Below are 26,383 nucleotides of genomic sequence, written 5' to 3' on the forward strand. Positions count from 1 at the left end.
GAGAAGAGAAAAGCCAAGGAGTTCATCACAGCTGGTGAGTTGAAGGAAGAATCGATCAGAAACTGAACTGTGTTGAACGAAAGTTGCGAATTGCAAATTAAGGGGAAAACCAGCTGCACTGGGGTCAGACACCACGTTGGTGCTCACTCGATAGGTTGATACCCCTATTGTTGAAACTACCGATACCAGAAGGCTCTGGGTGAGCCGCAGGGAAAAGGTCAAAGTGGTCATACAGGGGTCTAGCAAAACCCTCTGTACAGTCGAAAGTCTTTGACCGGCATGTAATTGGGAAGTTAAGGGAGATGAATCCTGCACAGTGAGAAAGGAGATGGAACTGTGTGTTTGGCAAGAGTGAACCCGACGGAGGGATGCCGACAGAACGGGGTGAATCATGATGGCCTAATGAACATTGTGTAAACAAGAGTGAACCTGGCGGAGGGATGTCCACAGTGGATTGTTTAACAAGACGTTAAGATTTGTGAATGCAAAAGGAGAAATCTAGTGAATAAAAGCCATAGTGAAACCAACAGAGGGAGGCTGCTATTGAGAAGAATCTGAGCCCGGAAGAGGGGGATGCAGGGGTGAAAAGCCATCACCCACGTACATACAGAAAGGAACTTTTTGTTTTGTTATTTTGAACTCATCAGATCCTCGGAGGCAAGAGACTTTTTAGCAGAAAAAGAGACTTAACCACCGAAGATCCCGATACCCAAGAACGGAACTGCAGTCTCGTGTCTACCTTGTCCCGTGCTTAAAAACGTGGGTAAGGGAGACCCCTGGCTACAACAGCCTGCCTTATCATTTGTGAACACTTTTCTTTCTTGTGAACACTATCCCACATTCTTTTTGTATTTAGTTGTAAGGATTGGAAATAGGTTTTTTTCGTTTTTTTAGTATAGGCCCTTTTATTTGACAAGACGCCACTAGGACTTGCCTTATTATTATTTGATGGTCGTAGCTTACTCCCGTCTTAGATTTCGGTTTAGATTAGGCATTTTTCTAACCTACCTATACAGTTTAAAACACACCCTTGAACTGTGATCAGTTGTGTCTGTCTTTACTGTTGCCACCATGAGTTCCTTAATGTAATCTCATTTTATAATTTGGCTTCTCCTACCATCTGTTAGCTAATGGCACCTGTGATTGATCCCAAGGTGTCGTCACTGCTTTAAATGGGGAAACCCCTTTCCATGAGGCCAGGGTGGCGAGACCAATAGTCCCCCAAGGGGTGGTTCTCGGCAGGAGGATCTCATGGGAAGGAGGACCTCATTGAAACTAGTAACCACTTCGGGAGATCACAGTATCCTCTCAACCCTTCCATCTTCCCTCAAAACCTTTTCAATTCCCCATTACCTGTTACTTCCATGTGCTATAGTAGCATATCGAAAGTGAGAATAACTGGGATGAGTAAGAGGACACGAGGAATGATTATCACTCACCAAAACCAACACACGCTCTAGTTTCCTAGACGCTCCTATTGGCCAGCTGTCATTTGAAACCAGAAAGGGAAGGGCGTCTTCAACTACGGTCCAGCACGGACCGGGAGCACGGCACGGCCCGCGCCGATCCAGGGTGCAGAACGTCAGACGGTGTCCTAGAGGGAAGCATGCTTGCAGTAGGCCAGCAATGCAGGAGGCAGATCGGAGGCAAGGCAAGGCACCTGGCGGTTACTGAAGCTGCCGGCATGCAACAAAACCGCTGGAATGGATGTGGAAGACCGAAGAAAATCCCAAGAAGCCAGGAGAGCCACCAAAGCTCTTGGGAGACCCTGTGAACAGCCGGAATGTTATGGCAAAGATCCTACAGGTACAAGGGTGGCTAATCACGGGGCTGGGTAGACTCAGAGAGTACAAGGGGCCAGAAGCAAAGCGGAAAGGCAATATTCATCGGAGCAGTATAACCAAGTGAAGGGGGCCTGGGGCCCAGATAAGGAAGGCATACCCCTACCAGTAACAAAGGGGGATACAAACTTTACAAATATGAGTGGCAGTCACAGACCTTGGCAGGAAAGTACACCAAGGGGTCTGGGACCCACATAAGAAAAGCATACCCCGACCACGAAGAGGGGAGAATACGAACTGTGCATATAGAAGTAATAGTCAAAGAAGTTGGCAGGAGAGTAAACCAATAAATAAATTAGGGACTATTGTGACTATATAAATATTTGTATCACAGAGTCTGTGCAATAATACTACCGGTTAGATTCATTTTTCAGTGTGTTCAGAAGGCCTATTATAAATAACTATTTTTATACCGGACTGTCTAAACTGAATTATTGTTTGCCATTCTGTGTGTATTCATTGAGGGCCCCTGAAACCACTCTCACTGTCCTGACAATTAGAGTAGACTGCTCATCCACGTAAATTGATTGGATATTAGCAAACCTCTCAAAAGCCTTCCTCTGTTGCCTTCCTTAAGATGGCATTGAAGGCCATTTGATCGGCTACAGGCGAGGTCTGGCGAGCCGGAGTGGTGGGAGGAGAATCCAGGCATAGGACATCAGTGTCCCGATCTTGCGTGGGTGTTACTTCTAGTCGAAATCGACTTCAGAATAAAAAGAAAGTCTTACCTTGGCAGACTGGAAGATCAAGGAACGGCCAATGCAGCTTGTAAGAGTTACCCCGACCGCCGCAGCACCTGCTACCCAGTAACGAAATCCCGAGAGAAAGTGTGCGACCGGTAGGGAAACCCTCTGGGGAAGAAAACCCTGACAGGATCCGGAATCCGGTATCTTGATCACAGAATGAAGGTGACGTCTTCAATGATGATGCGGGAAGGCTTCTTCTGATGGTAATAGACAACAAGGTAAGGTGATTGCGGGAGAGGAGAGCGGTAAGTAATTAAGAAGATAGAAGAACTCCTAACCTTTTAGATGGCAAATCCTCGAATACCTGAAGCATTCCCTGAGAGCGGGGGTTTGGAGAGTTCGGAGAGGGCTGAAGGATGGGAGATCTAGAAAGTAACCAAGAGGTAAGTGTGTGCACGATGGGATGGGAATAGTAGGATGGGAAAGAGAACCCAGTTCTAAACTGTAGTAAATAATTACCCGGAAGGAACCCCAAAGAAATGAATAGAGCTGAACGTCTGGACAGGAAGGAGGAAATGGCCCCGGAAATAGAGCGGACCGAAGCGGCTGGGAAGAAAGTCTGAAATAGAATCAAGACAGTATTAGTACAATAGGATGTAGGAAAGCAAAGGTAGAATTCAATAATGAGAACTCCTAGGAACAAACTCACGGAGCGTCTGCCAAAACAGTAGCGACACGAAGTGCAGTCAAACTTCGTGCCGTATATGGAATCATGTGAGTGTCTCGCCGCATTCCCGGCGAACGTGTAGAGACTGCAACGTTGTGTTCAACGCGGACTGTTCTGCGGTCCGCCATCTTGGAAGTACCGAACCGAGTTTCACCGCATAATCGGTTTCGGGACCATAGTGACCAACGTGATGTGTGTGCAACAGTGGGGAGCGTCCATGGCTCAGTCTCCACTTGCTGGGTTTCCTCCCAGTTGACCATGGCATCCACCTGGTCATCAGGGTAGTCTTGCAGGAAGGAAGGGTCTTCTTCCTCATCATAGATGTCTTGGCAAGTGTCCATCTGGAAGACATGTTCATGGTGAACAGAAGCCGAAGGCTGAGAGTCAAGATTTTCCTGGAAACGTGAAGTTGACCCCAAAAGAGGGTCTTCACAAGATCTCTTAGGGGAAGGATGCTCTCAACGTGAGACAATCCTCTCTAGACAGTCCATGCATCCTTCAAACTTTTCCCTGGTCCACTTCGATGAACCAGAAGGGCCCAAAGGTGGAAAAATGTTGTCTTCCTCTCTTTGGCGGCGACATTTGTCCCCAAGGGTGTTGGACAGAGGCTCCCGACTGTCCTCGTAGGTTTTGCGAGTACTGGGGCACCATGGTCTGTCTTTAGACCTGTCCGCGGCACGCTCCATGTGTTTCGACGGTGTCTTAGGCGTCAGCCCAACGGCCGAAGTAATCCTCGCGATACTATCCTCAATCTCCGCCTGAATCGGCGTTGAGTCAATGGGTCAGCGGTAGATTTACCGCCTACCGCGGCATCAGAGAGCCTAACAGCCGATTTTTTGCTTGTGGAAAGGCTAGGAGGCCTAGGAGTAGGTTTCGGGCCTACTGGGGCCTTAGGGGGCGCTGGAGCATCAGATGATTGCGTTTCGGTGTGTAAACCCAATTTAGAGGTAGCGCCCTTATTTTTTGAATGCCCAGTCACAAGACGCTGCTGTGCATGCGGGGAAGGCTGCTGATCTACCAGATCAGAGGATTCTGTCAAATGTTTTTGTGGTCCTGCTGGCGCTTTCACCTTTTTTGACAGAACCGTCGAAATCGGTGGTGGGGTTGTGTGCTTAGTGTGGGTTCTCTGTACACCCTTGTTGCCGGGCGTTTTCCCCGAAGCGAGACTTAAGTCAGGCCTAGAGGGGTCAGGGACAGGCGTTGCGGACCTAGAAGCGTCCGCCTCAAGGTCGATGACATCCGAGATGGATGTCTGATCATCATCAGTGCCACCGTCACTCTTGGCGGGTGTGGCGGTGGGGGAAGAGGGTTCAGCCTGTGACATACCGTACACGGCCCACTGCTTTACACGGCGCTCCTTAAGAGTCTTAGGCCGAAGGAGCTTACAAGCCGCACACCGCTTCTCATCGTGATCTAGGGGTAGACAAGAATACGTTCTGTGCTCGTCTTTCCACGGGTACCTGACCCTACACTTAGGGCAGAACCTAAATGGTGTCTTTTCCATAGTGAAAGGTATAGACAAAGATGACCAGACCTAGAGGGCAAAGAGGGGGAAAAGAGGAGAAACATATGGCCAGCCCGACCCCACTCTACCTACTCTTTAAGCTGGCCAGAGGGCCCGGCCATGTGGATGGCTCAGCCGCTGGATCTCAGGTGCCGAAATCCACCGCCGTTGAAACTTCCCACAGTCTTTGCCGAAGTTGCTTGAATTGCTGTCGAAGTGACTTTAAGGGGAAATAACCGACTAAGTCGGTATAAAGATAAACAATGTCTCTTATGACGAGCTCTGCTATAGGGCGACCAGTTATCTGGGCGGAAAAAACAATCTGAGGGACCACGGCGCGTGAGGGATTTTGGGTACACTACACATCACGATAGGGATAGTGTTACAGACACGCCTATGCCGACGTCCACTTTCGGTCCCCGAAAGACAAGATGCAATACTCTTTCGGTTACCACTGGATGTTGGACCATATGCACAGCATGTGATTCTAAGCAGATTAGCAAGCATCAGAAAAGAGTCTACTTGAACCACTGTGATTGAAAGTCCTCTGTGTAATGACTTGTACTGCTCACATTCACTCTTGAGATAGGCCTGGCTGCTCAGCTCGCTACCAAAAACTGTGTGGTACAGACTTATAAGGTTGGTTCGGTTTACACCTGTAGTCCTAATTGTGTGTGGCGGTCCCAGAGGGTACTGCATGCAATTTTGCCTAACACCCACATAGGTCACTAGCAAACATGCCAACATTTGAGAGACCCTCGCCCAGTCCTAAATTTAAAATTGCACTCCGGGACTTGTAGTCCTGGATTTCCCAATTATAAATCCAGACCAACAAGTACCAGAATGAAAAGCTAAAACCAGAACTGGATTAATGACTCCCGAATGGAACGGATAATGCTGACATTGTAGCAGTAGGGCCTATCCGCAGTGACCCTGCAGCGCTAGCAATGCTGCCCTGCACACATATTCAGGGATCCCAATCAGCAGCAGGAGTGACTCCCCACCAGTTCCACCACTGCTGCTGCCCTGCACAGCTCTGCAAAGGCACCTTCAACAGCAGCTGCAACCTGGAAATACCAGCACCTATCTCCAGTAGCAATGAACCTGGCTATGCCAACACTACCACTCTGTCAGGTAGGTTCCTGAAAACTCACTCCTGTAAGTGAGGGGCTGCAGCAATGCCAGGCCAAAGCTCCTGCACCGCTGATCTCAGGCCTTTCTAGGCTGGCTTTCATGGCAGGCCTGGTGGCATAGCATGAGATGGCTGCTGCCAAAGACATAAAAGCTCAGTAGAGAGCACTGCCACGTTAAAGGACATGGAAGCTACGGCAGCGCAAATATTTAATACCTGGACACATGTCCAATATGAACTAATGTCACCTGAGAGAGAGGACAAAGGTGCTCTAATAATACATTATACCCCCTCCTGCAGCGGTCCTACATCATCTCATCCCTGTAGTGCATCTCACTACTGCAGGAGTGAGGAGCCCTGCTCTGGCAGGCAGCCATTTTAAGATTAACTTGTCAGTGCCTGATGAAATCCAGGCTCTGGCAGCCGCTGCCCTCTCCGTGCTCACTTCCAAACCCTGGGGGGGTAGGAGCCAAGAAGTGCTGTACAACAGATGGTACATAAGCCCTGTCGGCAGCATCTGGCGACATGATGCAGGCCGTTTGCCCTGAACAGCATTAGCTACACAGTGGTCTATGCGCGTCCTCCTTTAATTCTGCTTCTTTGCTTGGCCCCCTAGTCCCTGCCTTTCCACCATTAAATTCACAGAATGCATAGGATCTGCTGGGAGAGAAATGTGCTGCTGGTGTGGTTTCACACTAAAAAGGGCTGTGGGCACATTGTCCAGGGCTGTGGGCACATTGTCCTTTAAATGTTCCCCTTATTGTCCTTAAAATGTTCCCCTTAACTCAAAGGACGCCAGGCATAAAACAGAAAATGAACCAAAGATATTTGGAGGGGATGACAATTTAGGATAAAATGAGTCAGGATAGAATACAACCTATGCATATGTAGGGGATTGCATGTACATGGTGTTTCTCCAGCATCATGAACTTAAATGGCATTCTGGCATTGGGCAAGGCAAGGCCAACCGGTCCACCTGGCTGCATGCATCATTGAGCCAGTGGTGTGGAGTCCCAAGATGGGAACAGTACCCTTGAGCTCAACGCAGAGTACCCATGGTGCTGCTCCCCACACAATGGTAGGAAGAGCAAACCGCCAGTCATGTAAGCCACGCTCACCCTGTCCCGCCATCAGGATATTACAGCCCTTAGTTTGCAAGGGAAGAGGAGACAGGGAGCAGGGGAAAGGAAAGGGGGAAGGGAGGGCAGAAACAGATAAATAAGTGGGGTTTTCTTAAGGCATTTTTGCGCACCCCTCTGTTGAGTGATCTGCAAACACGGACCTTAATTGGGGCTCTAACACATATGACAAGAAAGGGACGTCAAAAATCTCTTAAAAGGTAGGTAGCGTGGCCAGAGCAACAAAGCTAACTAATCAGGCTGACACAAAGGAACAATTAGTCAACACGCCTCCCTGACGTACTAAAATATTCACTTTCATTATGTTACAGGCATATACATATATGGTTAAATAAGTACTTATCACATAATACACAGAATGTAAATAATCATAGTATATTATAAACACAGTCAATGTCTTTTAGGGCTCTCATTGCAATGCCTTCTTGGGGCTCACTAGCTCAGGTAGGCAGCCTACATAAATTGACGGGGGGAGGGGAAACACACAGCCTAACAAAGTAGTAGGAACAATTTCACATGGTCCTGCATATGTAAGCACAGTGTGCTATAGACATAAGCTATTCTTGTAAAGCATGGCACGTCCTAGCTAGACCAATGGCCGGGACCCAACATACAGGCAAAGGACAGGCAGAAAAAAAGGGAACCAGACATTTTAACCTATCAGTAAAATAGTCCCAAGGCTAACACTGAGGCACCACATTAATTCTACTCCCCACCCCTCCCCCCCACCAGGACATAGTAAAATAATCCAAATGAGCACATGATTATTAATATAAGGCTACGGGTGGAAACAATTTCTACTCATACATTTGGACACATTGTTATAACTTAAAATGGAGTTTCTGAATTAACCCTCTCAGTAGATTCTGAGTGGCCACCCTATTTCTGTGAAGAAGAAAAAACACTAATGTCTAGCCAAACTATTAAGGCAGTGTGACTGAGCAGTAAAGCTTAGACTTAGGTGTGTGTGGTGATGGTGAAGGGTTCAGTTAGACAAACGCAGAGTACTTTTTTATAACCTTTATTTCTAAGGCAGACAAACCGACTATAACAAACCTAGCACCGTTTATTACACCATGAAAATCTTATATAGCTCAACATCTACGACAGGAGCACAGTTGACAGCAGCTGACTCGTCGGCATAATCACAAAGTGGTACGTTACGTATTCTACAATTCACTACATTACGAGGTTTCACCCGCCCTGTTCCCCTCGTCAGACTGGACCCCTGCTAAGTATATCCTAAGTGGATTCCATATATTCCATCATGGAATATATGGAGATGGAATAAGATGGAATATATTCCATTTTATTCCATCTCCTCCCTCATCTCCCCCTCTCTCCTCCAGCCTCCCTCATCGTTCTTTATCCTAGGAAAATTGTTTTTTAAAGGCTTGTCTCATGTTTACAAATATGCTTCTGGTTTATATATGCTATGTATTCTTGTTGTTATATTGTAAAGCGCTATATAAACTTAATAAATACATATATCATTGTGTCTACATAATGCTGCAGGTGTAAACACATAGTCCTTCTCCTTTTCATTAGGGAATATAAGTTTGGGCAGCCATTCATCGCTGCTAGGGGCATACTTGGATTTCCAATGCCTAAGTATACATTTCTTTGCTACACCACATGCAATGTTGAAGAAGTGACGTGTGACCACAGAAACTTTACCAATGTCCCCCAGTAGGTATTTGAGAGGCGTCAATGATGGCGGATATCCAGTATATCATCTACTACTGCTTGGACGAAACATTTAAAATTAATCAGCTATTTCCCACAGTCGCCACCCACTCCTGGAAGGAATTTGGCTAGCTTGGCCGGGGTGTAGCGCAAATGGTTCAGTATCTTGAGCTGTATCAGTCTAAGACCAGCATTCATGTAGAACGTTTTAGTCAGCTGACAACACCTACCCCATGTAGAGGAGAAGTCTAATTTCTGTATTAATTCCCTTCTACCTTAGAGACCCCCAGCTCTTTTGCTGGACTTTAGGACTCATTCTGGAGACCTTTTTCCCCCCATTCTCTCATGTATTTTTCTTTGATTTGAACCCTGTGTTTCTGGTGGTTTTGGAGTCTGACAAACTGCATAGGCATCATCTTCTTGTATTGTGACACACAGCACCTTCAGTGCAGTTTCACAGAGAAATCCTTCGGATTTCCGTTAAGGATTAAATACCTTCTCTTGGATAAACTACTGTTTCCAAGAGTAGTAAAGTGAAATTGACTTGAATGAGAATGCATTACTTACCGTAAAAGCATTTCTGATGGTTGTATCTGCTTAGAATCACATGCTGTGCATAGGTCCGACATCCAGTGGTCACTGCGGAGTATTGCATCTTGTTTTTCGTAGTCGAAAAGGGGACGTCGACCAGGCGTGTCTGAAACACTATCCCTATAGTGACGTGCGTTGTACCCACAATCCCTCACGCGTCGAGGTCCCTCTGTTTGTATTTTTTCTGCCCTGAGGGAGCCTTCTAGACGTGAGTGAGTACAGAAAGAGAGAGAGATATATAAAGGAAGTCTATGTTCCTTCCATCCGAGCGGGGAGGAAGGGTGGGCGCATGTGAATCTAAGCAGATACAACCATCAGAAATGCTTTTACGGTAAGTAATGCATTCTCTTCTGATGTTTGTTAATCTGCTTAGAATCAAATGCTGTGCATAGACTAGCGAGCAGTACCCGGAGTTGGCGGTGGGTTATGAGAAGGAACAGTAGAGAAAAGGTGTCGTAATACTGCCTGTCCCACCTGGGAGTCAGATCTAGAGTGTGTATCTAGACAGTAGTGTTTTGTAAAGGTGTGCACAGAACTCCAGGTAGCCGCTTTGCAGATGGACTCAAGGGGAACATTTGCAATGAATGCTATGGATGCCCCCGTGCCTCGAGTAGAGTGTGCTCTTGGCTTAAAGGGTAGTTCTCTCTTAGCAAGAGTATAGCAGAGAGTGATGCATTGAACAATCCATCTAGAAATAGTGGATTTTGAAACCGCATCTCCTTCTCTTCCTGCTGCCACCGAGACGAAGAACTGATTAGTCTTCCTCAATGGTCTGGTTCTTTCCATGTAGAACATGACCGCCCTGCGTACATCAAGTGTGTGCAGAGTCCTTTCTCCCAAATTGGAAGGATTTTGAAAGAACGTTGGTAGTTCTATAGACTGGTTTACGTGGAATTTAGAAATAAATTTCGGAGCAAACCTAGGGTGAGTGCGTAGAACCACTTTATCTTTGTGAACTGTAACAAAGGGGTCTAGAATAGAAAGAGCCTGAAGTTCACTTACTCTCCTGATGGAGGTGATAGCTATTAAAAAAGCAGTCTTAAGAGTAAGATGTTTAAGGGATGCTTTGTGCATGGGTTCGAATGGAGAGCCCATGAGTCTGGTAAGTACCACATTAAGGTCCCATCCGGGAGCAGGGTCAGCTATCGGTGGGTGTATTCTTTTTACTCCCTCCATGAATGCCTTTATAACTGGGATCCTCCACCACGACACTTTGAGTTGGGAGGTGGTGTATGCAGAAAGTGCCGCTAGGTGGACTTTAATGGAGTTAAACACTAGGCCTGAATCCAAGAGATGGGTCAGGTATAGTACCACATGTGTGGGAGAGCAGTCAATAGGGTTGATGCTTTTACTCCTGCACCAGATGACAAATCTCTTCCACTTGCTAGAATAGCAGTGGCGAGTGTTCGGTTTTCTGGCTTCCCTGAGGATGTCCATGCATCTTTGCGGGAGTTGTAGATGTCCGAACTCTATGACCTCAGGAGCCAAGCTGCTAAATTCATGTTCTGGGGGCATGGGTGCAGAGTCCTGCCCTTGTTCTGAGATAGCATGTTGTACGGGCAGGGGAGTTTTACTGGGGGAGATAGAGACATCTCCATCAAGTGAGCGAACCATGGCTGTCGGGCCCACATTGGGGCCACCAGTATCATGGTCACTTGTTCCTGGTGCATCTTGTGCACCACCTTGTTGAGAAGGGGAGTCGGGGGAAAAGCGTAAACAAATTTCCCTGACCATTGCATCGATAGACCGTTCCCCTTGGATTGGTTCTGGGGGTACCTGGAGGCGTAACTTAGGCATTGAGAGTTCTCCAGGGTTGCGAACAGGTCTATTTCTGGGAATCCCCATTGTGTGAAGACGTCGAAGACGATGTCTTCGTGCAGACGCCATTCGTACTCTTCGGGCAGGGGGAAATCTCTGCTGAGTCTGTCTGCCAGCAGATTGAGTTCCCCGGGTACATGTAGTGATAGTAGGAACATGTCCTGTTTGAGAGCCCACTTCCATATATTCTGGGCCAGTTTGGACAAGCCTGGAGAGTGGGTGCCCCCCTGCTTGTTGATGTAGTACATGGCTGTAGTGCTGTCCGTAAGGACCATTACTGTCTTGCCTTGTAGGTGTTCTTGGAAGGCTTTTAGCGCCTTGAATACCGCTAGTAGCTCCAGTAGATTGATGTGTTTGGATGCTACGTTCGGAGTCCACACTCCGTGAGCAGTCTGATGGTATAGGTGAGCACCCCATCCTGTGAGGGATGCGTCTGTGGTTAGAGTGGCTTCCGCCGCGGGTGTGGCAAAGGGTTTTCCTTTTTCCATGTTCCCCTTTGTCCACCACTGTAGCGAGAGAACCAAGGCCTGCGAGACCACCACTAGATCGTCCCATTGTCCGCTGGCCTGACACCACTGGCTGTTGAGCCACTCTTGCATTGGGCGCATGCGCAGGCGCGCGTGAGGTACCAAATAAATACACGACGCCATCATTCCTAGCAAGCGCATTGCTTTGCGTACCGTCACCTCTCGGCCGGTCACATATTGGGGGATCTGAACCAGCATGTTTTGGACCCTCTCTTTGGAGGGGAAGACGAGGCCGTCCCTTGTTTGAATTAGAGCCCCTAGAAATTGTTTGATTTGACTGGGGTCTAGACTGGACTTCTTTTCGTTGATGGAGAAGCCCAGTTGGAACAAAAGGTCTACCGTCTTTTGGGTATTGGAGAAACATGTTTCGTAGGAGTCCCCTGTTATGAGCCAGTCGTCGAGGTAAGGGTAAACTGGGATGGACAACCTGCGCAGGTGGGCCGCAGCCACTGCCAGTACCTTTGTGAATACCCTTGGTGCTGAAGCTATACCGAAGGGTAGCACCTTGAACTGGTAGTGTTTGCCCTCTATCATGAACCTTAGGTATTTTCTGTGCGCTGGCAACATTGAAATATGAAAGTATGCATCTTTCATGTCCAATGTTGTCATGTAATCTCCCTGTGAAAGCAGCGGGATCACGTCCTGTAAGGTCACCATACGAAACTTTTGGGGTTTGATAAACTTGTTCGCTGGGCGCAGATCTAATACAGGGCGCATGGTTAGATCCTTTTTGGGTACAAGGAAGTACACTGAATAAATACCTTCCGTTACCTGAGATAGAGGCACGACCTCTATGGCTCCTTTTTCCAGCAGTTGTTGTACTTCTTGAAGAAGGATGGCAAGATGTTCCGGCGTCAACCGCCGTCCCCTCGGGGGTCTGTAGGATGGGGAACTGTTGAATTCGATACAGTATCCGTGGGCTACGGTGGAAAGTACCCAACGGTCTGACGTTATCTCCTCCCATGCAGGAAGAAAGGATGTTATCCGGCCCCCGACCGGTGTTGCATGGGAGGGGACGCGAATCTTCGCGTCACTTGGAGTTGTTGGGGGCTTGGGAGCCTCTGGGGGTGGATCCCCGACCTCTCCCTTTGCCCCGGCGTTGGCCTCTTTGGCTGTACTGGCCACTATTGGCTTGGTAATTGGTGGCAGGGTATTGCTGATGGTGACCTTGTTGTTGTTGCCGTTGGCCACGAAAAAAGCGCTTGTTGCCATAGCCGCGTCTGGTAGTGGGCTTAGAGATCTGGTCAAGAGTCTTGATAGTGTCGAACTCTTTTTTGGCCATCTCTAGGGCTTCATCTACCGCTTTTCCGAAGAGGTTGGCGTCCTCGACAGGTTTATTTATTAAAGACGCCTGTGTCTCCGGTTTAAAGCCTGAGTTGCGCAGCCATACATGGCGCTTTAGGAGTATTCCTTGTACCAGGGAACGTCCTGCTGTTTCTTCCGCGTCCAGAGAGTTTTTTACAATGCTCTGGTTCACTTGTGTTCCTTCGCCAATAGTCGACAGTAGGCGTGTACGTAAAGGCTCCGGTGCTTCCTCTGCGTCTTTGCGCAGTTTGGCCCACTGCGCGTCTGCGTAGCTCGCAAGCAAGGAATTGTTGTTGGCAATTCTTGCTGAGAAGGCAGCCGAGGAAGTAACTATTTTTGCAAGGGCATATAGCCTCTTGCCCTCCTTGTCAGGGGGTGCCTCACTGGTGGAAAGTGGTACCCCTGCCCTCTTTCTAGTATTAGATACAACTAGGGAGTCCGGTATGGAATGTCCCCTAATGTAGAGCGGGTCTGAGGGTGAAGGAGCGAAAAGTTTCTCAATCCGTGGATTGACCCCTCTGATCAATGCGGGAGTGGACAGCGACGGGGTGATCCTCCTTTTAACTGAGGCGAGGAGTGGAATGGTCTGGCTGACCGGGGTTTTTTCTTTAATGACTCTTTCTACAAAGTCTAATTCTGGAGAGAGTTCTCCCGTGTCCAGTTCGAAATGCGCTGCTGCTCTGCGCAACAGTGCATTGAAAGTAGGCTGATCGTCAATTGGAGACGTGTTGCTAACTGGAGAATTATCCGGAGGAGTTAGATTTAGGGCATCAGTGTCGGAACACACTGATGGTGATTGCCAGGGGTGCGAAGGTCCTTCTCCTGGGCTAATCCCGAAGCCTTCTTCTATAATGTCTGTTCTGTCTTCTAGACATTCCTCCTGGTTCTGTCCTTCGTTGTCCATGAAATCATCTTCTTCCTCGAAGTATTGTTCCTCCCCAGTGAGGTCATATACATCTTGGAAGTCTGAGGCTGTGTCCAGCAGGGGATCGACCAGCCTCGGTTTTTTGGCTCTGGGGTCGTCTTGAGGCCCTTCTCTAGTTCTTCTGAGAGTTAGAGGGGCTTGGGTACTCATAAACTTTTCCATCCTCTCCATACAGAGGTGGAGTCTCTCCATAGTTTCATGGGGTACCCCAGAGCGGTCTAGCGGGGGAAAACTCGAGTTGTCTACCTCGAAATGGCTCGACCTCTCCCAAAGCGTCGAGGAAAGTGTCCCGTCGCCCTCCTCAAAACCCTCAGGTGTGTCGGGAGACTCCCTGACTGAAGGGGGTAGTCCCTGCTTTCCTTCGGGTGTTTTCGGCGTATCCTTTGCTCTATGCGTAACGCTCGACGAAATCTTCGGCGTACGCTTTTGGGCGTCGGCTACAACGATCCTGGCTAAGCTATCGGCGACATTCTTGTCGGCGGAAGCTTGAGTTTTCGACGCTATGGGTATCGAGCGCTGTACGGCGGTCTGCGCCTTCTGTTGATGCGCACCGGCCGATGGTTTGGTGGTGGCGCCCTTGTTTGCCGAAAGCCCAGTCGCAGGTCGCGGCTGCGGTTGCGAGAGGGGCTTAGAACCCGAACGGTCCGAGGAGGCCGCCGGTGGAACCTGCGTCTCCTTGGGCGCCGAAGCTCTCTTCGACTTAGACGAAGAAGAGCCATGGGTTGTGTGCTTATCTTTATGTGAATCTTTGTGTGCGTCAGTGTCGCCGGGGTGTTCATCCCCATAAGCAGGGCGTGAGCCGAGCCCGTCGGGGCCGGGGACAGACGACGAAGCGTGTAAGCGCTCCTTAGAGGGGGTTACGACTTCCGTGGCGGAGGTCGTGTCATCGCGTTCCTCGTCACTGTCGGTGGCAGCAGCGGCGGGTGAACCTTCGGCCTTCGACATCACGTAGGCCGCCCACCTTTTAACCCTACGGTCTTTTAGAGTTTTAGGCTTCAGAAGCCGACAAGCCGCGCACCCTTCCTCTTTGTGATCGAGGGGCAAGCAGCGGTTACACCGTGAGTGCTTGTCCTTCCAAGTGAATTTGCCTTTACAAAGTGGGCAAAACCTAAATGGTGTCCTCTCCATAGCAGAGGCAATAAATCGCGATAAACACCCCCAGGGAAAGGAAGGGGAAAGGGAAAGGCATTCTCAGAAAGACCCAGAGATGTCCCACGACCCCACTCTCCCTACTGTATGTGGCCAGCGAGGCCAGGCCACGTGTTCGGCAGCGCCGAAGATTTCCTCCGCTCGACCCTCCGTCGACGATTTTGCTCGGCGGAGAACAGCTACACTGCGTCGAGGGAGTGCTGTATTAATCTTCGTAGAAGAAACGACCAAAGGTCGAGGGTTGCAATGTCTCTCGAGGAGCTCCGCGTGAAGGCGACCAGAAGCTGGGCGGAAAAAAACAATCAGAGGGACCTCGACGCGTGAGGGATTGTGGGTACAACGCACGTCACTATAGGGATAGTGTTTCAGACACGCCTGGTCGACGTCCCCTTTTCGACTACGAAAAACAAGATGCAATACTCCGCAGTGACCACTGGATGTCGGACCTATGCACAGCATGTGATTCTAAGCAGATTAACAAACATCAGAATACCTTTTTCTCTTTGCAGACCCAGCACACACTAGCTTAGAAAGAGTGCTGGAGGGGTTACTTAGTATCCCCTTTGTCTACCTTCTCATGTAACATTTTTATGTTACCCTTGCTACAATTAATGGCTGGTGGCAGTGGTTTAATTTTCCTACCATTGTGCATTTTTTTCCACAGGCTAAATCCTCAGTTGCAGTATTGGGTGCCCATTTTATCAAAATTGTCCTGGTCTTTTTTCACCATTTCTTGTTGGAATGTTCCTTCTTGAGATATATTCTGTGCGCCAAACCAGGTTTATTTCCTTTGTTCATTTTGTCTTTGGCGGGATTCACTGGTGAAGCCCGCCTCTGGCTCCAGCGTGTCTGGCAGGGCAGGAAGCGAGGGAGGTTCCCGAAACTCCCTGTGCTTAGTCTCCTTGGTTACAGGAATGCACCCAAATGTGATTGGCCGGCTGGCTGTCCTTGGAGGCCAGCTGCCCTGCTGTGTGAGTGACAGCTAGGCTGCAACTGAATGGGAGAGACTTGCATAAAAGGGCAAGTCTTTTGCAAGGAAGGCAGAGGCGATCACTGAACGAAGGAACCAAAGTAGAAACTGGAAGAGAAGCTTGCTGCACCCTTCTGGACCGTTTGCCTGGTCAAGCCCTGCTGCAGTGCTGAGGCTACACATTTCTAATCGACTAGAGAAGCCTGTATAGGATTACTTCTTTCCTTTGGTTGGTGGGACCAACTGACCACAAGACGACCTTGACTGGAACCCCTCTCCCTGCTGGCTGTACCTCGCCGCTGCTGCTGCAACAGTGTGCCAGGAGACAGGAACACCAAAATCGAGTACATTGTTTTTAAGCCAGACCTGAACTCTAGCAAGATCCTCCGGATTCCCTCGAAGCTGGACTAACAAGTCTGAGCCACCTCAACAGATTGCTGGACCCCAGAAGCAAGGAAAGTCTGCAAGGTGTCCAAGAACCGCAGTGGTGCCATTAGAGAGTAGCTGAAACCGCGAAGTGTCGCTGATCTGGAGTGTGCCCATTGTTGCCGCCGTCCTTCAAACCGTAGTCAGGAGTCCCCAGATGTCCTCCCTCTTGTCCCCATGACTGAGGCTCAGGAACAACAGGATCTGCAGGACTACAACAGGAACAGAAGCCAACTGGTGCCTTTTCTTCAGACTCAAGGTACTGTGTAACTAGGGGTACTTACCTCTTGTTGTTTGTAGCTTGCTTGCTCTCACAGGAGACTTGCATTGGCTGCCCTTTGCAGAGTTGCTTGCATCTTTGCTTTTCCCAAGCCTCCCAGCTTGTGGCCCAACAGTGATTCTTTTACTACAAAAACTCTAACATTGTGCAAGACTTTTGTGCTATCTTCAAAGAAGTGCCTCAGCTCTCCTAGACTTTGCCCAATTGAGATTGGCTGTCCTGGCTCCCTGAAGACTCTTCTTACCCTCTGACTTTGTGTTTAACTGTCCCTCCAAAAAGTCATAAATACCTTAGTTGTTTAGCTGGGAAAGGGTTAACCTATATTTCATTGGGAGATTGAACAAGTGCTTACCTGGGTGAGAAACTTGTTAACCTTTGTTTCCTTTCCTAACCTTTTCCTTTTTCCACAACCTCACTATTGCATCAACTGTAAAAGTGACATATTATCAATGTCCACAGTGTCCTAGCATTTGAAGTCACCGCAGGGTGTAGGAAGTGTCTGTGGGCCATCCCAGAAGGGTATCTGCTTACTTACTGAAACTGAAAGAGTGTATTTTTGAAGGGTGTTTTATTGTTACATATTGACCCTTTCTAAAGAAGGCTTATTTTAAAAAACTGACTGTTAAATTAATAAATAATTATATTAATCAAGAAACCTTGAGTATAGGTGTTATTTGAGTACCAGTCACTGTGAATCTCTATGTTACAACCCTACAGCTCACAGTGACCCCTCTTGCCTCTACCATCCTGTGTAGTGCAGGCCTATACCAAAGGTTAGGTTACCTATTGCCAATTGGACAAGGCTGGTGTATTCTCCCACAAAGTTACTACATACAATCTTGCCCAACACCCAGTTTATCATACTTATTCTCAAATCTGTTTCTCATTGGGCTGTAACATATTTTGGATACAATGGGAGTCTGCAGAAGTCCGTACAATCTAGAGACAGCCCGCCTAATCCCGTCACCAGGTACTATTGCAGTGATACACTTGTGAGTATCTGTCTCGATTGGGAAAGAGGGACAGTGGCTACAAAATGCTGCCTTCATACGATAGTACTGCAGTACCCTAAGGGATAACACCCCAACTTTGAGAAAAGTCCTCTAGGGACACAAAATCGACCCTCCAGGAACATGTCTCCCATTGCCAGTTATCCCGGCACGTCACAAGATAGTCTACATTCTTTATCCAACGTTGGAGGACTGCTGGGGAAATTCTATAACAGGAATGACCTATTGCATGTCGTTTTGATTTCCAGCTTACAAAATATTCTCGACCAGGCATGGACCCCGGTTCTAACTGGGTCAAAAGTACAGGAGTCAACATACCGGTTGCTAAACATGACCGATTTCATGCCTTCTAGCATTCTAGCAGGAAATGTACCACCTCAGGCCCATCAGCATACCAGTATCCCGCAAATTGAGCCCGAGCTGCCAGATAATATAACTCAAAGTGAGGAGGTGCAATACCTCCCCAATCATACGGCTCAGTCATTTTTGCCGTGCTAATCCTGGTAACCCAGTCACCCCAGAGGAACGCTGACGCTAGTGACCTAAGCTTGTTAAAGAACTCTCTTCCTGGCCATATAGGGATGTTGCAAAAGAAATAGAGCAGCTTCGTGACCATCACCATTTTTAATGATGAAATCCGCCCATACAGTGAGATCAGAAGTCCCTCCCATATTTTCATCTTAGTGGACAACTGGTTGCAAGTAAACCCCATGGCTATTGGCATACAGGGACTGCTGGGTCCTGGAGACAATAATTCATAAATACTTGCAGTTTAGAGGGACCCAACAGAATCTCCAGAGGCTGGAAGGCTGTGCAGTGGAAGGCGCGAGAGGGAACAGTTCAGACTTGGTGTTCTTAATCTTATAGCCAGAGTATTGCGTGAAGGTATTGATATCGCTCGGAACTGGCTCAAGGTTCTGTTCCGGATCCTGAATGTATAACAACCCACCATCAACATAATGATATAACCTGGGGCAGACCTCTTATTCTAATCTCTCTATGCACATGAGTGTCTCTAATCAGAGCCGCAAGCAGCTCAATCGTGAGCACGAGCGACAGAGGAGAGTGTGCGCATCCCTGACTGTAGCCCCTGCTTAATTGGAATGAAACAGATATTGTATTATTGGTACGATCTCTGGACAACAGGCCAGCATATAGTAACCAGATACATCGAGATAAATACGGACCAAATCCAAACTGACACCTGAAACCAATACTTCCACAAGACAGTTGAAAGCCTTCTCGGCATCCAATGACGCCGCAACTGTCCTAGCCTGGGGATTAATCTGCGATATCACACAGAACAGTCATTGCAGATTTAATGCCGTGGACCTGGTGAGAATAAATCCAGATTGATCCGGGTGTACTAGAAGGGTCATGTGTGGAAGACGCATGGCCAAAATCTTGGCAAACACTTTTGTGCCTACATTAAAGAGAACTGTTGGAATGAGGCCGCATCGCAGGACAGCCTGTTGGGCTTCAGCAGTACTGTTATAACTGCCCCTTGGTGGGCAGGAGGGAGTTCACCTCTATCAAGTGACTCTTCCCACACCTGCAACAATCTAGGGGCTAACACCTGCTGAAATTCCTTAAATATTTCTATTCCCAGCCCATCAGCACCTGGAGCCCTGCCCGATGCCAGCAACATCACCTCTGCCACCACCTCCTCAACTGTCACAGACCACTTCAGAGCCTGGCATGCCTCTTCAGACAATGTGGAGGGCTCAGTAACGTTCAAGTAACATACTTAATCTTCGTCTGACACCATATCAGCATTGGTGTATAGGTTTGAATAGTATGTGCAAAATATTGCCTCAATATCATCCTCATGCAGCATAAGTATCCTCTCGTTCCCCGAACCCCAATAAAAGGCTGCCTGGAGCTTCAGCCCTAGCTATTCGGGCCAATAATCTGCCCGGCTTATCACCTTCACCATACCGCTTGGCCCCAATTGGTTTGTACATATAAAGCATTTCACCATCAACCAGTTCCTGAAATGTCAACAGTTTATCACAAATCTGTCACAACACATGCTCACACTGTGTCCTACCATACTCATTCACCTACTCTCTTAATTGTGTCTCCACCACCCGCAACTCCCCCCGGACTGCTCACAGAGTTCCACTCGAAGAAAGGAGCACCCCTCTTATCCAGTCCTTGAACGTTTCCCATAGTGGTGAATATATCTGCACTGACCCGTCATTAATGCAACAAAAATTCAACAATTTTGCTGTGTAGCGTCTCAACTATTATTGAGTTTCTGAGCATGACTGGAGCCATTCTCCATAAAGGTTGTGGTCTAGGACTTTTTGCAACTGGTGAGTGATCCCATAGAGTTCGAGGGTAAATGCTACAGTCCTGAACTGTCACCATCAGCTCAGAGGCAAGCAACCAGAAATCTATCTGTGACCCCGAATCGTGTACTGATAGTATAGTCTCTGGCAACAGGATGTACATCACGCCACACATCTGACAGTGGATAGTATAACATCAACTGATGAAGTGTCTGGGCTGCTTTGGTCAGCACACGTGAGGTGCTAGATGTCCATCCATCCGATTATCTAGGATCGTATAAATTCCCCACCCCAGATTATCAATGTCTCATCCGAATCAGTCAGCATATCTGCAATCTCGCCAAGACGCCCCAGACTATTACGAATTGCCCCAATGGGTCGGAGCTTTTCTTGGTAACCTGGAACCCAACAGAATGATGGATAAGGGTGAGGACACCCTGCGATTGCGAGGAATAGTCAGTATAAAATCTCAAGGGTCCCCGTTTACGTGCAAATGTTTCATGAACTCTCCCTAGGGCATGCATCTCTTGAAGTAGGAGTATCAGCAGCCCATGTCCGTCAATATAGACAAGTAATTGAGCAAACTTGCATTACACGTTAAAAGTTAAATGGGTAACCCCCCACTATGTGCCCCCTCGCCTGTCATGTGCGTGTATGTTTACACACATGCTCAGTGCACCAGTCAGTGCTTCATACACTACCTCATTCTGCATGCCCATCAAACATTTTAACTTTTCACCCCCTCCCATCAATTCACCACCCACACTATCCGCCCCAACTTGACAGTGTATGCCAAATTTGTGCCTCCGTTGAAACTCTAGAGAGCACAATGTGAACATCAACTTAACTTTTGGGTGTGCAACCCTGTACAGCAGTGCGTCCGTCAGAACATAGCAGAATAATCACCACGGAGCTAATACAATAATTGGCAGGGACCCCGGCCAATATTAATTCCCCAGAGGAGTACTGCACAGTTGGTGCATGATCCTTCCTTCCCGCATCCGGACCGCGGCCAACTGGGACAGGTATGGAATGTTCAATCTATGCTGCAGACTCCTTAGCAGATTCAAAAAAGTGCACTTTCCCTTCATGCTGCATATGCAATTTAGCCGGTGTTAGGGAGAGTTCTCAGATATGTGCTAATTCCCTCCACCTTAGAGACCCCAGCAACTTTGCTGGATTTTGAGGACTTGATTTCTTTACCTGGAGAGAGCGAGACATTTTTTTCCCACTCTCTCATGTATTTTAATGTGATTTCTTAACACTGTTTCTTTTCGTTGTCGAGTCTGGCAAACTCCATAGGCATCATCTTTTACATTGTGTCACACAGCACCTTCAGTGCAGTAGCACAGGGAAGTCTTTCAGATTTCCCAAAGGTTTAAATACCTTCTATGGGATAAACTACTGTTTCCCGGAGCAGTAAAGGGAAATTGACTTTACTTACATTTTATACGTTTCTAGACCCAGCATACACTATCTTACAATAGGGTGCTGGAGGGGCTACCTACTATCCCCTTTGTCTAGCTTCTCATGTAACCATTTTTTGTTACCCTTTCCTCACTGAATGGCTGGTGGCAGCGGTTTCGTTCTAACTACCGTGATGTGCATTTACAGCGGGCTGCGTTCGCAGCTGCAGCAAAGCACCCAAGGGTGCCATTTTTGTCAAAATGGGCCTGGTCTTCGTTTTTCCCCCATTTCTTTGTGGAAAGGTCCTTCTTGAGATTTACTCTGTGCGCCAAACCAGGTTTGGTCCCATTGTCCGCTTTGCCTTTGGCGGGATCCCGAGTGAAGCCTGCCTCTGTCTCCAGGGTCTCTGGAGCGGGCAAGAAGTGAGGGAGGTGCCCGAAACTCCCTGTGCTTAATCTCCTAGGAGACCTAAATGCACTCTGTAGTGATTGGCTGGCTGGCTGTCCGGCAAGGACAGCCACCCTGCTGTGTGAATGAAAGCTAGGCTGGAATTAACGGGAGACAACTGAATAAAAGGCAAGGCTTTTGGCTTCGAAGGCAGAGTCGACCACTGGACGAAGGAACCGAACAAGAACTTGAAGAGGACGCCTGCTGCAACTTCTGGACCGACCTGGACATTCTCTTGGAGCTGGTTGCTTTTCCACAGAGTTGCTGCTGGAAACGAATAGCCAGGGAGAGGAACACCAGATTGTGTGCGTTGCTTTTAAGTTGGCCAAGAGCTCCCGGAAGATCCTCTGGACTCCCAGGGAACAGGACTGACCGAGACTGAGCCCCCCTCAGAGTGCGAGACCCCAGAAGCAAGGGAAGTCCATTGCGACAGCCAGGAACCGCACTGTTGCTATTTGCGGTAGTCACAAGGAGCTGAAACACTGAAGTGCCACTTGTTGGAAAGATTGCCGGTCGCGAGCTGCGAGTGTCCCATTGCAGTGCAGGAGTCCCCAGAAGTCCTCCCTCTTGTCCCCACGACTGAGGCCCAGGAACAATGAGATCTGCAGAGCTGCTCAGGAACAGAAGTCATCCGCTGCACTTAGCTCTCATTGTAGAGTTGCTTGCATCTTCTACCACTCAAGTCTAAACAGCTTGTGGCCCTACATTTGATTCTTCTTTTCTTCAAAGACTTCTATAACATTGTGCAAAGACTTTTCTACTTGCCTACTAGATGTGCTTCATCCTATACAAGACTTTTGCCCATTGACTTTGGCCTAGCCTACTATACAGAATGACTCTGCTTAGGGAATCCAAAAGTATTTGCCTGCTTAAGAATATTTGTGGTCTCTTGTTTGTTCTAATAACCTTTTTCTTTTATCAACAGTATTCTAAATGCAAACAGTAAGATATTAATGTCTACAGCACCCTAACTATTGAAGTCACCTGAGGGTGTAGGTGAGGTCTGTGGGCCATCCCAAAAGGGTATTTACTGATTTAGAAACTACGAGTGTATAATATTGAAGTATATTTTTGTGTTGCTTTTTATGTTGCTCCCTTCTGAAGATGGCTTATTCTAACTGACTGATAAATTAATAATTGTTTATTGAATACTTGTCACTGTGAATCTCTGTGTAACTCCCCTACAGCTCACATTGACACCGCTTGAGATAAGCCTGGCTGTTCAACACACTACCAACGTGTTTAGTACAAGCTTATACCAAAGATTGGGTTTCCTATTACCTGTAGTCAGAGTTGTTGTAGTGCACCCAAAGGGTTAAACCTGATCATATCTTCTCCTGGCAGCCTGAACTCCAGCAAAAAGTCTGGGTATATATGAACTTTGGCCGACTTATATTGCAGCAAGCTTTTCTCCCTTGCCAATATCAGGAGTAGGCCTCGGTCTTGATAACTTATTGTGTGCGGTGGTGCCCCCGGCTTTGGGCGCGAAGCCAGACTCGATGTGCACTTACAATCATAACATGTGCAAAAAAATGCACATTGTTGAATAGAGACTGTAGTAGGCCCTCCACAAATTGCTCCATGGGCCCATGAACTGCCTTCTCCGGTATCCCAACTATTCTGACTTTGCGACGAGAGCGGGACAAGTCATCACATTTGGAACATACCGCCAGCAGCTCCTTCCTAAATGCCTGGAAATCTTGGTCATGTGCACCCACCTTATCCTCCAGATCACCGATGTAGGTTTCTACTGCTGTGATACAGCCACTTTCTTTATCAAGTTTAATGTGCATGCAACCAATATTGGCTACAATGGCATCGAGTTTGGAATTAACCAAGGAGAACCAGTCTTCACTATTGTCATATAGGGATCCAGGTATTGCCCGGGGGGGCCCTTCCGGAATCCCCTGTAGCCGTGTCCTTATCAGTGACCTCCCTCAGAGGTGTGATTGGGAAGGAGTCCCTAGATGCCCTCTTAGTCTTCGCACTTCCCTGGGTCATGTTTATTGGTGTCAAAGAAGAATGCAGCTAAAACGGCAGTATGCAAGGCCCTAGTTCACGGGTACAGTAGATTTGCCCAACACTGGTGTCGTATTACACCAGGGGTACACCTTGCACAGTTAGCAGAGTATGTGTTGTGAGGGGTCAGAAATGTGAGGAAGACCACATTGTAACGTTTTCTCAATGGATGCCATTTTTTCATATTTAAAGGGTGGATAAACGCCTCACTATCCCTACCCTGATGAGGATTTCCCTGCCTAAAATAAACAAAATGAAACACTCAAACAAAGGATATCTGTCCCTCACACTTGAACATATAACAAATGAAACCGGCACGGCAGGGTCCTTTTTTTTCTTCAAACCTTATTTTCTCAGGAATGGGGGACACCCCGGGAATCCCTGATGCCATTATAGTGAACAAGGTGCAGGGGACAACCCGCCGCCACCCGCTCTCTTTGTTCACTATTATGGCACCGAATGGCATATTTCTTTGACATTTTCGTTCAGCCGAAATTCAAACAAACATCCCATTCATTTTTTTTTGTATTCAACTATTTCTACGAATAACTTTGCGACATGGGTCTCCAACGAGCATGCTTCTTCCCTACGCGCTGCGTGACCTCTGCCCTTCAGTTTGCAGGAGGCACATACTTTCAGGACCAGCAACTGCTGCTCCGTACAGCTACTACTGTTCTCCTGCTCTCCAGCTCCCTTCACAGCCTGCACCTGAGGGGACTTTTTAAGCTTCTCAGTCTCCATCAGGTGTGGGTCATTGAGATTAATGAAACTACTACAACCTTTCACCTCTTCAGCCCTCTTGATAAAGTTGGGTTTCTTCATTTCTGTTTTACATTAAGTCATTAGACGAGTGGGACTTCAAGGAAAGTTACAGTAGGGTGTTTCCCATTCCTCCTGACCTGCTCCCCCCGCCCCCTAATGTGATCCTCCCGCAGAACACCACCCACAGGATCAGGATCAGAAAGCGCCTGCCTTTCTCTGGCCACTTGAAGCATTCCAGGCAAGGTTTTCTAGGGGAATCATTACTGATTGATCACGGCATGCACAGCTACTCTTCAACCAGCACTATGGCTCTCGACAAACTCCCAAATGGCAGCAGCCCGTGGGTTCTCCACAACACACACCAAGGTAGCCCAACCTGGACTGGGCCACACCAAGCTTTTATATGAACTTTGGCGAGATAACTTTTGGTGAAGAATTCCTGCCTCTGGAGGCCCACACGTATGCCTGCAAAGTTTCCGCTGGATTCAATCTTCGGAAGACGGTGCACTCGATGATGGTCCAGGTACCCTGTGTATTGGGATTCTGCAGCTAAGGAAAGTCCCAAAAGATCACGGGATGGCCCAAAAACAAAGGTGCTTTCGCTGTCTGGAAGGTGCTGCTGGCGTGTCTGCTCGTCTTCTGCTTCAGATTCCTTGTTCCAGTAGTCGACTGTCTCCAGTGCAAAAATCCTCACCTTTCATGCTGGATCCCAGTCATTCACACTCCGAGCTGTCAATCATCTGGGGGTTGACTGTCCTCCATGACAGCCAGCCACCCAGTTAGAACTGGTTTCAGCCAGGCATACCTACAGACAAAGGACAGTGAAGTTACGAGCTCCTCCCTCACTGCCTGCCTTCCCAGACACACTGGAGCCTGGGCGGGCTTCAGGGCTGACGCCTGCCAAAGGCAAAACTCAAAGGACTCAAAGCTATTCAAAGGATAGAGTAAAAGCCCAGAAGGAACTGAAACGAAAAATTGTGAAATAAAAAGACAGGGGTCATTTTGAGAAAATGTGCTGTACTGCAGCTGTACTGCAGCTGAGAAATCAGCCTGCTAGTAACCTGCAGAAAAGGTAGTAAAAAGTAACCACTGTCATCAGCCATTTAAGTTAGTCAGTGTAAACAAATGTTACATGAGTATGTTAAATGTTAAAGGTATTTGTACCGCGCACCGTCACCAACGGAACTGGTCCCCAGGCGCTCTGGCGGATCTATAAACAATAAGGTGCGATGGGTTAGTAAGGTGAAGAGGGAGTAGGATAGTGAGAGGAGTGGTGTTCTGTTGGCAGCTTCAGCTCGGTATACACTAGATACTGAGCTTTGGTGCAGGTATTGGATCGGTGTCAGTGCACGTGTGCTGTTGCTCCGGCTTATGTGTTGTTGCAGTGTTGTGAAGTGCGTGCGGCTTGTGGTGCGAGAGATGGTTGTGTGAGTTTTTGAGTGAGATAAGTATGCAGAGTTTGAGGTTATATATACTGACCTTTAGAATGCTAACAATCACAGTTGTCTCCAAGTGTGGCACTTGTTGGCCTTCACAGTCCTATCTAGAAGTGGCGCAGGCCAATGTTCAGAGTTCTCTCTAGATGTGGGCGTGCTAACATTCACAATCCTATCCAGGAGCGGCGCAGGCTGGTGTTCACAGTTCTAAGTGTGGCACATGCTAACCTTCAAGTTTCATCTGGCCGCTATTCTTCAATCAAAAACCTATCTAGATGCGACGCCGGCTAATGTTCCCATTC

At 48.0% G+C, this 26,383-nt stretch overlaps 1 protein-coding gene across 1 annotated transcript in view; it reads right to left on the bottom strand.

The window, feature by feature from the left end:
• Positions 1-26,383, bottom strand: part of MRC2 (mannose receptor C-type 2) — a 587,074-nt gene that overhangs the window by 236,972 nt on the left and 323,719 nt on the right. The gene's annotated exons all lie outside the window — the stretch shown is intronic.

This window comes from Ambystoma mexicanum, chromosome 13 (assembly GCF_040938575.1).
Source record: "Ambystoma mexicanum isolate Mex_15411 chromosome 13, UKY_AmexF1_1, whole genome shotgun sequence".
Taxonomy (NCBI): domain Eukaryota; kingdom Metazoa; phylum Chordata; class Amphibia; order Caudata; family Ambystomatidae; genus Ambystoma; species Ambystoma mexicanum.